General features: G+C 39.5%; 1 protein-coding gene across 5 annotated transcripts in view; it reads left to right on the forward strand.

Annotated features, from left to right (window-relative positions):
- The window catches only part of CRACD (capping protein inhibiting regulator of actin dynamics), a 139,383-nt gene that overhangs the window by 48,444 nt on the left and 78,416 nt on the right, over nt 1-12,523 (forward strand). Inside the window, exon 1 of one of the 5 annotated variants that reach the window (XM_074866251.1) lies at nt 7,570-7,695. The exons of the other annotated variants lie outside the window; for them this stretch is intronic. The gene's annotated coding sequence lies outside the window, so the exon portion shown is untranslated. Of the gene's footprint in view, nt 1-7,569; nt 7,696-12,523 lie in introns of those variants that run through there. 5 annotated transcript variants of the gene reach the window in all.

Consider the following 12,523-nt stretch of genomic DNA (forward strand, 5'->3'; position numbering starts at 1 on the left):
TTTCTCCCTCTCAAGCTGTCTTTTGATAATATTTTGAGTGTTTTCCAACATTCATTCTTTTCAGGGTAGGGAATAATTATTTTTAATATCAAGGGCAATTTATCAAAGATTTGAAGTTGCATTTGCCTTAGGCATGCATGCTAGACTGGTTATTTAGTCTCATTGAACCTAAACCAAAGATGGAACAAGCTGGAAACATTCACTCCATGCTTTCGTGTAAAATTTTGGGGAATTCTGTTCTGAGATCCTGGCAGCAATATTCTGGGACCAAAATTTCTGGTAGTATTTTGGTACTTCTTGGAAACTGAAATAGAGAATACAAAAATCTTGTGAAAGCTTCTTAGACATTTTATTTTAAAATAGATGTTGAAAAGAACATTCCCAATTTTAGCCAAATGATTCATCTACTTAGAGTGGGTATCAGCACTGGTACTCTTATTTGCTCATCTGCTTTTGTTTCCATAGCAGACCCCCCATGTTTCCTGTTGTTGGTATATATATGCAGCTTCTGTAGCTGTTGTTCAGGTCTCTTTAGTTTTGCTCCCCTGCTCATTTGTTTGAACTCCTTTTATTTCCTGTAGAGTTCTCTCAAATCTAACTACTTGCATCAGCTGTCTTTCTTAATTCCCAGTAGCATAGTAAGCATTTGGTCATTTCAGCACCACCGAGAAATGATTTATTTACCACTGGGCAATATACTAAAATACTGAAGTGAAATAATGCAGGAAGTAATTGCAACAATTTTTATTTTTTGATGTGACAATGTACCAGTATCACAAATACCAAACTGCTTCGTAATTGGGTCCTTTTTGCTGCCCAATATCACTTTCATTTTGCTATAGTTACCTAGAGAAAAGATAGCATTGAATAATCCCTGCATTGCTCTCAGACAAGGGGGAAAACAAAGATACAAATACTAGATCAGTGCACTGAAAATCTTACGACAGAGAGTTGGGATCTCTGGGTTTAAAAGGACACAACTAAAAACCAATATACACTTGTAATATTTCCTTGTGAGTGAAGAACCTTTTGCAGTTCAGTAACAAACTGGTGGGTTGACCTCGGCCAGCTGCCCACCCATCTGCTCTCATTCCCCCTCCTCAACAGAACAGGGGGACAAAATAAGGTGGAAAAAACCCCTTATGGGAGAGGAGATCCCTTACCAATTACTGTCACAGGCAATGCAGTCTTGACTTGGGAGAAATTAATTTAATTTATTGTCAATTAAAAAAAGTTGGGTGGTGAGAAGGAAGGAAAAGCTAAACCACTTTCCTCCCAACCCTTTCTTCCTAGACTCATCCGATACACAAACAGACATCCAATAAATATTTCAAAACTCTCAAGATTTTGGTTGTTTGGCACAAGTTTATCTTGCTGCTTAATTACACAGAAAGCATCCTGATACAACAAATAAATGAGGGCCCAATTCTTCAAAAAGCATCCTGCTTGGTGTTGCACATCACATTCTGCAAGATGTGACCTGGGTCTGTAACAGTGGTGCCTGTGGCTGAGCTGATGCTAGGTTTGACTGAGGTCTCTGAGCTCTCACAGGAGAACCTGCTCCTCCAGAGAAGCTGTGATCTCAGTTTGTTGTGTTGCTGGAAATGCCAGGTAGGGCATAAGTGTCCATGGACATATCACAACAGTCTTTGTTCTCATCTCCTTTCATCTCCCTTCAGGGCATGATACTTGAATGGATTTTCTTTCAAATTTCTGCCCATTTTCCTGCTCTAGGCACTTTCTCACTGAGAGAAAGCGAGCGGATTTAAGTGTTTCTGATATTGACAGTTGACATACTTACCTTCAGCTATTGCGTTGGGAAAGATGCTGTTCTAAGGTTGTTGCGGAGAAGTACGAGAAATACAGCATTGATATGAAGATTGTCACAACTTCTTATTGCTGATATAGCAGCAGTTCCAAAAACATGCTGGATGCTTCTCAAACTTACAAAAAGACTTAATGCCTATCCAAAAAAACATGGAAACCATATAATTAGAGCAATAGGAAGACTTTCTAATCCATACTTTTCACATGGAGAGAGAAAACATGAAGGTTTCCAGGTGACTGAAAATATCTGCTGGGGTGAAAACTTATTGAGTGTACCAAAATGCAAAAAGCAAAGACAAACATGTACTGCTGTTGCTATGGTGTACTTTCACAGTTACGTTTCTTTCACTCTACATATATTTTCTGTCTGTCACACTGGAGGTGGTGATGGGTTGCACAACCAGCCATACCTGAAGAGGGGTATCTAAACTCCTTTAAAATGTCACTGACTTGATAGAATGTGTTGTGTTCACAACAAACTGCATCCAGAAGATTTTTTGTGATAATTTATGATTAGAAAAAGCATCTGATAAGAATCCATTAAATGCTCATATAGATTCTATTAATAAATTCCTATTAAAATAATTCATTTTACAATTAGTTGTTTTTTAAAGAGGCTTTTACATCTAATATATATTTCTTTTTGTAAGAATAACTTCTGCATAAGATGCATTTTCCGATTTGAAAAATAAACACAGTAAAGGTACTCATCTGTTGCTTCACTTTGCTGGGAGATAGAGCTATTTGAGTGAAGAAAAAGCATGACACTGAATAATAAGCAGAGCACATTCATCTTTTCTAGGAACTGGAGTTGTAGCCTACTACAATTAGCAAAAGATGACTTTTTGAATAAGTATATAAAATTCAGTGTGCATTTCCTTGAGATGAAAAAAGACCTAGCAGGAAGGCCTTACAGTTTTGGGGGGAGGTAGAAGAAGCTTTTAAAATTATTTTTTGTTTATTCGTTATTTAATTCAACAAAACCGCAAATGCCAAATTGGCATTTTTCAAGTATGTTCCAAAAAATGTCCCCTACTTAGATGAAGGGGGAAACAAGACAGAATTTCTGACAGAGCTGGTATTGCTTTTAAGTCATCCTTTGATATTTAAATAGGTATTAATTAGTTTTTAGCTGTGTAAAGGGTCTCTTGCCCTGTTAACTGATTTATTTAATTCTGCTGGCTAGTGCTGAGGACTTTGTATTTATTTTCAGGTTAGATCAAGTTGTGAAAGGCAAGTAAAAATTCTTTGAATTTTGAAGCTTTCTGTAATGTGTTGTAAAAACCTGAAAACTGACTGTGTATGTGTGTCTGAGTGGGTGTATATATATATTTTTAAGCACATGTATATTTTACATTGGGTATTACATATCACCACTGGTAAAAGGCTTCGGAACTTTGCTGCTAAGGGGCAGTTCTACCTGTCAAATGGACAGACATTAATGTACTTTCTGGAAAAGTTATATATTTTTTTCAAGGAAGTGTCATGGAATTGAAAGAAAAATTATTCCATGGTGCTCAGTGTGGGTCATTTCAAGAAGAGGGTAAACTAGAGTGTCATGATATGCACAAATAAGAGCTTTAACACAATTAATACTCTCAAGTCCTTTTAAGTGATTTTGCTTACTTCCTTTGAGACTTTTTATTACAGATTTACAGAATGTTTTTTTATAAACACCCATGTGATTTCTTTCACTACATGTGGCGCTTTATTAAATAAACACAACAAACATTGAAAGTCCTAAGCAAGAAACAATATATCCTTGTATTTAATAGAAGACTGTTGTATCTTCATACAGCAAATTATTTCCTTCCCTCATCCCTTCCTATCTCTTGAGGTTTGCACACCACATATTTTATATCCTTAGGATAACTAGAAGCAATTAGGGAAACTATTGTCCCTCACCACTCCATTTTCTGCCTTCTCTCTTTTTATACGTGAGAGAGAAAATTTAGGTGGTTACAAACTCTTCAGGGATGGAACTATTGATTATCACTAAGTAATATTAATCTTGTCTGGACAATGTAGCTTTTTGCGTATAGGTATCTTGCAGGGAAAGAGTGTCAAGTCTCTGTGCAATCCCACTTCTTAATTTCCAGATAACAGAAGTACAAGAGGGGAAAAGCACAAACCATTTTGTGCCATTTGCTAATACCTAAGCAAGGATACAACAGTATGAGAGAGGTAGATGTGAATCACGTGACAGCAAGCAAAAACACCTGGATCCTGTATCAGGATGAAGATACTGGGCTGCCAGTAACCATCGACCACAGTTTCAGGGTCAAATTGTCATATTAGAAGAGGCTGAAAAACTATCTGGAACAACCTGGACAATGTTTACATTGCTTGTATAGTTAGTTGGAAAACAAGTTCTTTCATGTACAGCAAAGGCAGCTTAGACCAGTTGCCAGCGAAAATCATTGCATGCAGCTGGCATGACACTCAGCTGAGTTTCCTCCCTGTGTTCGCAGGATGAAGACTGCCAGTGAAGTGCTCCCTCTGTCACTTTTCTCTATACAGAAGAAAAAAATAAAAAAAGCATGCCAATCACAGAGCTGCTGGCCCCAAAGAGTCATCCAGCAAACCATTGGCTCATTTGACTAACTTCACCAGAGACAGCATCTCCTGCTCTGCCAGAGGAGCCAGTCAGACAAACCTCTACTTTTTTTTTTTCTTTTTCACAGAAATCTTTCCCTTTGTTTTCCCTCAGTGGTGATCTTGTGCATTGAACAACCTCATTGGAAGGTCTTGCGAAGTCACCATCCCGTCTCATTTAAATTCCCTTTAAAGAACTGCTGCCCTCATGATGCCATTGAGAAACTTGTAATTATCAGGACAATTTGGAGTAACTGAATTTTTTGTACTAGGGACTGCAAAAATCTGTCAAACGCCACCACCTTGAACTCACAGAACCTGGATCTGGGTACTTTGGACCTGTGATCACTCCTTATTTCAGGTAGCAGCAGCTTCACCCCCGTGCAAGAAGCAATTTCCTTGCCTGACTTTGTGCCAGCAGCTGCCCTCTCTCCTGGCTTTCCTGGCAGCCTTTGCCTCCTGTGTCTTCCATGCTACCACCATGTGAATGGGCTGGAGCAGCTGCAGCCACAGATGTTGAAAGGAGGGAGCAGGGCTGAAAAGCAAGGACAAAAAAAAGCTGGCCTTCTCCCACTGCATTGTGTGTGGGGGTAGTTCCTGTCACTCTGTGAGGCTGGAGGAGATGAATGGTTACTTAGCAGTTTCTGTTCATACATTTGTTCCCCGTCTTCCCCAGGATGTTGCTGCAAGCCGCAGGTTGGACCATCATGGTCTGTGTTAACAGCTTTGCATCGCTGACCAGTTTAGACTCAATGATTATTTTTGTGTTCTTAAAGGTAGCAAAATGTATTTTACTTCTGTCAAATGCTTCACTTCAGGCAAGCCTTGGATGAAACAAAGAGATGAGACAGGGATCCCCCTCTTAATTATTGAACTGTGCACTTATGTGTACTCAGAAGCTTCTGCTGTTTGCCACCAATGACCTGTGGTGGTTGAGATAAAAACGCAAAGCTTGTCAAAAGGAATCTGCTATAGCATCAGGATGGATGCTCTTGTGTTTGCTACCTGCTGGTGTGTGGCACTGCTGACTAGAAGACTTTCTACCTATGCAGCATGTTGTTTTTATGCTTCTCTAATTACCCAAGGATGAGGTCACTTGGTTCATTAAAGATTTATGTTTACATAGTGCCTTTCTTCAGACAGCTTCCAAGGCAGTGGGCAAATTTATTTCTGCATGAGCAAGTACCTGAAACAAATTGTGATTTCTCCATAGACTGAGGAGTTAGTTACAAGAAACTCCCTTTCCCCTCTATTCTCGGATATACACTAGGGTTAGGCATCGTTACTCCATGATGATTGTGCTGTCTGTGCAATTTGTGATATGACATTCTTCAAGGACTTTCTCAGGCTTTTCTGTTCCTTTTTTCCTTTTCTTTCAAGTTCTTTTGACAGGCTTTTTACTTTTACTTTTGTAGAGCAGGATCCTAATTCACAAGCAACTTTACAGCCTCATTTAAGTCAGCCTGTAGCACAGAATTCAGTTTAGATCAAATAAAGGGAATGGAAGCTGGTCACATAATATTGCAAATAATTTTTCTAGCTGTGTTTGGAAATAGCGTGGGTATATAGTCAGGAATGACACTTGTAACCGTAGAACAGTGTTTTAAATTGCACTTTAAATGGACAGAAAATAACTGGAGGATTTTTACCATCATAAAAGAATCTTGCAGCAGTTGATGACCTGCCTTATCATTTAAGGTACTGCAAGGGAAGCAGTAACATATTTTTTTCTAGGCATTAGAGGTTATAATTGGCACAATAAACAGAGAAGCAAAAACATAGATCTTGGCAGTGAAATGAAGAAACGGTAATATTTCACATTTTTCTCTTTCAGAGTGTATTAGAACCAATTCTAATTGAAGATGTTTGTGGTCCTTCAGAAAGAACATGATACATTGTTTTAAAAGGAAAAAAAAGCCTACCTCTTCTGAAGGCAGTGTTACATATAAACTGTGTGGAACAGGAGCCTAAGCCCAGGGAGAGGTTGGGTTCTCATTTATTCCTTGCCACTTTACACTTAAATTCTGCCAGTGTAAGTATAACTAAGCACTGCAAAAGTGTACTTTGATTCACACTTGAGCAAGCTCCCTGTGGCTAGGGCAGGTTGAGGTTAGCCAAGCACAATTGGAGAGCTGGATCAGATAATCTGATAGAGAAGTTCTCTCTAACACCCTACAACATAGGGAAAACTACAGTTTTATTTTGATTTAGTTGCTGTTCAACATCAGTGAAGGTAAACCACAGCATGTACTGGCTATGCTGCAGCACTGCAGTGTGTTAGTGCATTGCAAAAAAACACCCATTTTCTCACTGCAATGCCATCTAGCTCCCCTAACCCCAAGTGCTTTCTCCCTTTTCCATATCTCATCAGCAGTAATATCGGGCAGGTCAAAGAGTCTCATTTACCCATCTGTATGTCCCCCAGCGTCTTCAGATGCAGCTTTGCTGCTCGTCTGTGCAAGTATAATTAACCTTCACTGCCCCTGGGTGCGCTGGAGGGAAGTGAGGGAGTGCAGAGTTGAGGAGGGCACACAGCTGCCGTGTGTGTGCAGGGCGATATGGTTTCCTTGCAAAATCTAGTTTTTCATATTAAGACCTGGCAGGGTTTTCTGAGAAGACTGTTCCTGCCTTTCAGTTTGGGAGATCAAAGCTTCCTTCTTACTCAGTCTTTTGCATGCAGTTGAATTTTATCTACACAACCTTGACTGGAGAGATGACTTCTAAATGGTGTCAGCCTGACCCAGGAAAATGACAGTGTCAACAGCAATTGTTCTGCAGGTCTGTCGAGGTTAATCCAATTTTATCCTATTTATTCATGTCATTGTTTGGCTTGTAATAAATAGGGTTGTACTTTAAAAAAAATAGGAATGTTTTCCTATTTTTGTTTCCTACACATAGAAACTACTTTCCTGGTTTCTTCTCTTCTTTTTTCACAGAATCACAGACTGGCTGAAGTTGGAAGGCAGCTCTGGAGGTCACCTGATCCAACCCTTCTGCTCAGCAGAACCACCTAGAGCAGGTTGCCCAGGACTCTGTCCAGTTGGATTTTGAATATTTCCAAGGATGGAGACTCCACAACCTCCCTGAGCAACCTGTGCCAGTGCTCGGTCACCCTCACAATAAAAATGTATTTCCTGATGTTCAAAGGGAACCTCCTGTGTTTCAGTTTCTGCCCATTGCCCCTTGTCCTGTCAGTTGGTGTTACTGAGAAGAGCCTGGCTTTGTCTTCTTCACACCTTTTACATCTTTCTAGATTGTTACATGCACTTGCAGGTATTATTCAGAAGTACGGACTTGTGGAATAGTGATAACAGTCAGCTCAGATATTTTTCAGGTTTTTTGATCTTTTTTTTTTTTTCTCCTCTTAATTTCCCTACTTGAGTTTGCGCTCTGCAAGAGACTGTGTTGCAAGGCATGGCTGAAAATAACTGTGTAAGGAGATCTAGGAGAAGTCTCCACTCCTACCTCTACCAGTGTTGAAAACTGGGAGCTGAACATTTTTACTGGTTGTTTTTCCCTCAGGCACCTACCAGTTGTATGAATTAAATGGTATTTTGTGATATCCTAGAGTTCCAGGACATGATACATGTCAATGATAATAGATAAAGTTATCAAAGCTTTTCTTATCCCAGGATTCATGTGCTCCTTTTTGAGATATAATTCACTAACCATCCTGAGCTGCATCAAAAGAAGTGTGACCAGCAGGTCGAGGGAGGTGATTCTCCCCCTCTACTCTGCTCTCGTGAGACCCCACCTGCAGCACTCTGTCCAGCTCTGGGGCCTCCAACATAAGAAGGACATGGAGCTGCTCGAGTGGGTCCAGAGGAGGCCACAAAGATGATCAGGGGGCTGGAGCACCTCTCTTACGAGGACAGGCTGAGAGAGTTGGGGTTGTTCAGCCTGGAGAAGAGAAGGCTCCAGGGAGACCTTATAGCAGCCTTCCAGTACTTAAAGGGGGCTACAGGAAAGATGGGGAGGGACTCTTGATGAGGGAATGTAGTGATAGGATGAGGGGTAACGGTTTTACACTGAAAGGAGGTAGATTTAGATTAGATACAAGGAAGAAATCCTTCACTGTGAGGGTGATGAGACACTGGCACAGGTTGCCCAGAGAAGTTGTGGCTGCCCCGTCCCTGGAAGTGTTCAAGGCCAGGTTGGATGGGGCTTTGAGCAACCTGATCTAAGTGGAAGGTGTCCCTGCCCATGGCAGGGGGGTTGGAACTACATGATCTTTAAGGTCCCTTCCAACCCCAACCATTCTCTGATTCTACGATTCTATGATTTTTATATTTTCTGTTTATTTGTAGTGCTTTTAATTGCTAGTTCTGAATGTTTAGCTTCTTATTTAGCTCTCAAGAAATCATATAAGGAATTTAATTTTGGCTGAGGAGTGAGCACACACTTTGCCCAGCATATTTGGGTATTATTTTCTGCATATGGAGCAAGACTATGATTTGCTCGCCATATTTGGATGGATAGGAGAGGTGCACATATTAGTATGGTGGTAGCCCCTTTTGAAATAAAATTGTCTCTGATACTTTTCTTACACATTTTGTAAAAAAACTATGTAACTTGTAGAAACCTAGGAGACGGCAGATCAGATCATATCTGTTAGCATATTATTTTTCTCTTAATGAGTCCTGGTAATTGCAGTGAGGGGATTTATTCCCCTTGAACAGTCCAAACCTCTGACTTTGGGAAGAAGGCATTGTTAGATAAACTTAACCTGCCATTCCATGGCTTTGTGTGTGTGCATGTGTATACAAAGATGCATGCATATGCATGCACGTTTGGGGATTGTGTTCCCTGCAGGACCCAGCCCTGAAGGGGCTAGGGAGTCAAACTCGAGTTTGGCACCATGATAAAATGTTAATATGATCTAATATGATCTCCAGAGATCATTTATTTTCTTAGCTTTGAGCAGTTGTGGATGCTATGTGATGCATTGTCAGAGAGGATAATCCAAAGTAATGAAATTGTATGATGTGCAACACAGAACCATCTCAGTCTCTAGTACAGAGAAATGACTGTAGTAGTGGCCACCAAAGAAATGCCTGAGGGTTCTTTTGGTTTTGTTTTTAATTTAAAAACTAAACCTTGGTATCAAAATGTACTATGGCTTGTGAGTAAAACAGTTTGTATCATAGTACTAACTTGTTTCCTAAACCTGACAATGCCAAAAGTGATTTTCTGAATTGTACTACTTTTCAGGGCTAATAATTCATTGCAAGCTCTTGTCAGGTAAGTAGTCTGGAGAAAAAAAAAATATCTTTTTATTGATATTCTATATAACTTTATATGTGGACCAAATACTTTAAATTATAGGTGTTGCTAAATTAAATTTGAGAATCCCATTTTTTAAATGTGCTAACACTGTTTCTGGTACAGAATGATCTACCATGTTCTAAAGAAACCATGCAATTCATAGAAGGATCATGTTCTTGCTCATGATACAAAACACTGAGTCACAGCTTTCGGTATTTTAACTGAAAGATATCTTTATACTCTATTGATTTTTTCAGGAGTTGTTGACATTGGCTTTCTCTGTCTGATGAGAAACAGTTTGGGTTTTTTTTCCCCCTTTAAATCAGAAGCTTTCTTTGCATATGAAAAAAAGAAGTATTCTCTGAGTAATGTTGGTTATATTTACCTGTGGAATACTGAACATAGTATTTTCCTTTTGGAGTGTTACTCAGCTATTCTGAGAAGTTGAAACATGCTCTTAGGAAAACAGGTACTTAATAGACAGGGAAAAAAGATATGGCAGGGTCTTTTAGTGGACAAATATTTGATGGTTTGCCATGCTTAATTGCCTGCTAGTCTTGTGTTGAGTGGTGAAATAACAACCATGTGGACTATATACAAGAACAACTATTGTCTAAGAAGCTGAAAATAGACCAGTTGATCAATTTACCACTTGTAACTCTAGCATCAGGGTAGGTATTTTCAGGGACTTGCTTTTTTAATGGCCTTTTTCTGTTCTTAAGTTTTGTACTATTATTATGTCTTGAGGTAAGTGTAGATTGTGAAAAGGTAAAATGCAGAGTATGGGGCTCTGTGTCCTCCAGCAAAATCTTGAGAAACTGAAGCAACTTTTTATTTCCTGATTTCCATTCTGGTCAGATTTTCATGGGTTCTGGGCCTGGCAACATTGCTTCTGTCTGCTACTTATTACTGTGGGATACAGTAAATTTTCCTAAGGGCATGCAGAGTATGGGTCTGCTTAGGTTCCTATGCTGGAAATACTTATTTCTAATACTGCGTTGAATTTTATGGCTGTGTTGGAAAAGGACAGTATAGAGTAGTTTCCTGAAATAATCTTTCAAGGTCCAAATCTTCCATGTCTGCAGGAGTTTCCCCTTCATTGAAACATTTCCCTGTCCACCTGTTTCAGCTTCTTTCCCTGAGAAGAAAAAGAATGTTATGGCATAGAAGGAAGAACTTTTCTGTTTGCTTATTACTGCCAGGGCATCTCCTTGTATGCTTCTTGAGCTTAGTAGTCAACAGTGACTCTGCTTTAAGTTTCTTTTTCTTGCACCTTGAACAATGGAAGTCTGTATTATACCCAGGAGTTCAAAGTCCTTTCGATTCTGATTTTCAAGAACAGTAAGCTAATTCAGAGGTTGGTCCATTGTTCACACGCTTCAAAACCTCAACTAACTTAATGAAAATTGACCCTCCGTAATGGCAGCCACCGGTAGATTTACTGCTCCCCGTGGGATGCACACAAGGTGATAGACCTGAAGTCTCTTGGTTACAGCAGGCTCTTTATTGCAGATGCATTGAACCCCTGGTGTCTGCTGTGCCACAACCATTAGCATAAGACAGTCAAGTGCAGGAAGGGCAGGGAAACATGTGAAATTAGTAGACATGTCCCACTGAGAGATGTTTTCTCCTCTGCCAGTTAACAACACATTTGCAGGGTAGGAGCTGTCAGAAGAGGCTGTGCTTGAAATGGCTTTTGCTTGCGTGCAGGATTTACTGATATGAACTAACAGACAACTTTTCACTGATAATTGATTACTGGGGGTGCTTTTTGGTGAAAAAGTGAATACATTCCTGCCTGTTTTGCTAGAACAACATTGACCTGATATCCTGTTGCAGGCCACAAACTTTTGGTGCTTATGCCATTGCACATGCTATTTTCAGTACTGCATCTTGTGCCCATAAGCAAGAGGGTAGTGCTAAGTCTGTGTGTGAAAATTAGATTTCAGGTTGGTGTGTGTATATGAGATTTTTAACATCTGGAGTTCCCAGTTACAGAGACCTTCACAGATTGTCATAGGCATTAGGAATACCTTTTTTTTTTTTTTTTTAATTTGGCCTGAGAAGCTCTGGATGTTTTAGTATTGCTTTCTCATGTTTCATTCACACCTTGGAGACATCCTGAATGTTATGAGTGGTGCAGAATCAACTGAGTGCTAATTTCTCGTTTCTCAGCTTAAACAGATTTTGCCTTCTTCCAGGTGCCTTTGCTAGGATCAGCGCTGATCTAGATTATCTGTCCCGGCAGCCTGAGAGCGCCCACCAACACTTAGCCCATGACCTTCAGCAGTAGCTGAATATTGGGGCTAATAACTCCACAATTTAATGCCTGCAAGCTGTTCTGTTTGATTGCCAGTGGTCCAACAATGCACTTATCCTTGTCTAGTTGAATGGAGCATGATTTAGCCAATTGCTAATTACATTGTTCTGACAAAATACTCTTATTTGTATCTGCCTGAGGATGTAAGGATGAATAAATATAGCAAATACTATTTATTAACTGTTAGAGTGTGGAAATAGGGTAGTTGCTACAAAGTCCCTGTCTGATACTTTTAGTTATATACAAAGTGAAGCATAACAGTCCCTAGTAAGAGTCAAAAACTTTTGAGGAAATTTAATGTCTCGCTTTTGTCCAAAATTGCAAAAGTAGTTTCAAATTTTTCAATGTAAACTGAAAAAGTAGTGAAACCAGAAGAAAAAAAATCTGTTAAAAAAGCAGTTCACTTGCTCTGTGCAATTTTACAGATTGTTTTCACCTGTTTAGATTTTTCCTATTTTGCAGTGTATTCAAATCAAATACTATACTTTCAGTTTTTTGTAATAAGATAGTTTTTTT

This window comes from Strix uralensis, chromosome 4, assembly GCF_047716275.1.
Source record: "Strix uralensis isolate ZFMK-TIS-50842 chromosome 4, bStrUra1, whole genome shotgun sequence".
Classification (NCBI taxonomy): domain Eukaryota; kingdom Metazoa; phylum Chordata; class Aves; order Strigiformes; family Strigidae; genus Strix; species Strix uralensis.